The sequence below is a fragment of the Phytophthora infestans genome, genomic scaffold (assembly GCF_000142945.1).
Source record: "Phytophthora infestans T30-4 supercont1.64 genomic scaffold, whole genome shotgun sequence".
NCBI lineage: Eukaryota > Oomycota > Peronosporomycetes > Peronosporales > Peronosporaceae > Phytophthora > Phytophthora infestans.
Genome location: NW_003303695.1, coordinates 216,226 through 219,299, shown reverse-complemented (window position 1 = coordinate 219,299; position 3,074 = coordinate 216,226).

Here is a 3,074-nt window from a genome sequence, read left to right as displayed (position 1 = left end):
AGATTCGAAGATTCACAATGTGGGGCTGTGCGTAATCCACGGTATTAATAGTATACCGTCACAGGATTGTTGCTGGGAGTGAGATCGACGAGGAACCGATGAAGAAGAAAGCTTGGAGTCTTGCAGAAGTAGCAAAAGAGAAAGTGGTTGTATTTGTCCCATATAAGATGTGACAAGTAACGGTTGATGATGAGGGTTCTCAGCCCTCCCTGCATCTCAACTTCTTCAGTCTTCAATTGTGGACTGGCGAGATCGCTTGGCAACGAACTCGGTTACGGGTCAGGACTTGGATGACATGATAAATTTGTCGCGACCAAAGAAGGAATTTCATTTGCCCAAGACATGCTTACTGTAGGAAATTGTGGATTCACCACGTCATCGTCTCATTATTATTGGAGCGCCTCATGGTCAAAAGAAAGGTGTGTTCCACGCTATCAGCCGCGTAAAATTGCTGACCGATTTTGGTTGACTGATCCCGATACGTGGGGCCAGTACAAGTGCACCAAGAAGAATCTACAATTGCTGTTCCAACAAATTAAGAAGGTATACGCCATTGAACAGAGTCTTCATCTGAAGAAGAAGGAAGCCCTTAAGGTGACACAGTGACTGTGAGTATTATTTCTCCTTCTTCTTCTTCTTCTTCTTCTTCTTTTTCGTGTCGTAATGTTTGCACTAATGTACAGGATTAATCCTGCAACCGTCCAGGATCCTATCCAGGATTAATACTTTGTCACTCAAAGCATAGCTCGCTGTGTTACTACAGTACTCGTTCCCATGTTAAACCTCAGAACATGGTTATGGTAGGTGTCTGGCGATGAAATATGTATTAGATGGTGTTAAACCTACGTTGCGTATAACTTTCTTTTCGTCTTGCTCTTCACTGCACAGGCTGTGTGGGTACATGTAGTACCTCGCTCTTGGCGTCGTCAGCCACTGCAGATCTCTGCGTAGGTGGAACTTTGTCCTCTGCATCGTCCTCTCCAGCATATCTTGGGGCTGGTGCTTTCTCCTCCGTGTCGTCGTCTTCCGTAGTGTCACGTGAAGTGGGCGTCTCCACAGGAAGAAGATGTCCAGATAGCATATAGTAAAAGAGTTCGAAGCGGCGTCTGGTCAGCATGGCGTCGTTAATTTCCAGGTGGTGGCCCGTTATCACTGACGGATGAACATCCAGCCGACAAATACTCCACAGCTGTACCCATCAAACTGGATTGGATTATTCATGGGAATCACGTCGTAATCTAGAAGGCCTGAGATCTTGAGATGTGTGCCCACTGCGTTACAAGCGTTCTTGTAGGAAGCGTGGTTTAGCGGATCGTAGTAATAGATACGCTTAGCATTGACCTTCACAACCACGCAGCACCAGTGGAAGTTATCAAAGTTCAGCGGGAGCAATACCGTGTCCACTCCGTCCTCCTGAACTTGCTGTAGCAGTCGCTGTCGGATAGTATCTTCAACTGGAGAAGCATCTGTCTTTCGAGATCGGCGTTGCTTTGCTACAGCTGATTGAAAACCAGCAAATCGGACTGTTGGGTAATTGTCGGTGAGCCGCAAGCACAAGGCACGTAATGCTGCGTCCGAAAGCCATGTGGGTGGGCTCGCGCTGTAGAGCATTGCGTATGTGTAGTCTGCCAGATATGGTAGTCCTTGAATCCGTTTGAACGGGTACGACGTTAACACATCCTCAGCAACTCGAGTTCCAATTCCGTGGTAGGGGGCTGGGAGGGAAGGAACAGCGACCTCCAGTAGCCACTTATGCATGTCCAAGCCTGCCTGTACGGTTCGTTTCAAATTGTCCACGCGCTTGAAGGTTTCTATCTGTTTCCTTGAAAAACTCCCAACGTCCATGATGACAACAATTTCAATTGGTTTTCCTTTCTTTGTCTCCGTTGGTTGGCTAGTTTGTGATGCGTCAATCGCGATAGCATCTTCCTTCGAATTGGACACGGGAAGGATCTTCAGGCACGCATCCAAAAGCTTCGTTGGAAGTATGTAGAACGGATCCTGTATCAATACAGGATTTTTCATCATGTGAAGCTTGGGTTTTTTCGGCTCAGCGTCTCCGTACTTCACTATGATCCCCGATAAACGCCTCTGTACCTCGCGAAGCCCAGGCTGAACGTGATCTAAAGACTTCATCACCGCAACTAATGTCACTTCCCCTGCTTTCTTACGGCCTTCTTCCGCCGCTTCATACCACTGCAAAATACCTAAATATCATCAGACACAGATTGGTGCTAAGCGCAACGAGAAAAGACGGCATCGATTTACATATACTGATGTATAATTTTTTTCTCTGTGAGTATGCGTTACAAGGGCTCGCGACACATTTTTTGCAGGTTAGGTATTGTTTTAGCTGTGAATACATAATTTAATACTGCTAAATTAATATTTTTGGAAGAAATTAAAAAAAATAGTTTTTAAAAAGAAGATATCAATAACTTCTCATATCACTCCACTCACTCACGCTGGCTTGGAATAGCGACAGCGGACGTTCATCAATGGGGGAGACCAAGTTCAAAAGAGAACCCAGCACTGCAGCCACCGACATCCCGAGTCAATGAATGAAGTCGAATACGATCATCAAAGTTATTGAGATTGTCTACGAGGAAAGTCAAGTAGAAAAGGAGGTACTGTAGAAATGATCCTGTGTAAGTACGGTCTTGGTTTGCTCATCACAAAGTTGTTACACCATATACAGAAAACCCCAACCATATGTACAGAACGTCGCCAATACTATGTTTTCTTATAGGCTGATCCACTTCAACGACCTGCACTCTTTTTTTGGTCAGTATTTACTCTTCACTGGCTACACACATCTACACGACGACCGGATCCATTGCCGCACTACCAGCTTCCATTGGTCGCTTGACTCACTTTCTTCTTGTGCGGTTAAGAAGTGCAGCGCATCGTCTTCCCGAGAATTCTCGGCTGTGTTGCTGGGTGGGTTGCGCAAACCCACATTAGACGCGCCTCTCTCCGCGCTTGTGGGCGAGAGCCGGCATTTGCGTGCAGAAATTTCCAAACCTGCTCAAAGGCAGGATGCAAGGTGTGCGAGTCTGGGAAAGGCGGGTTAC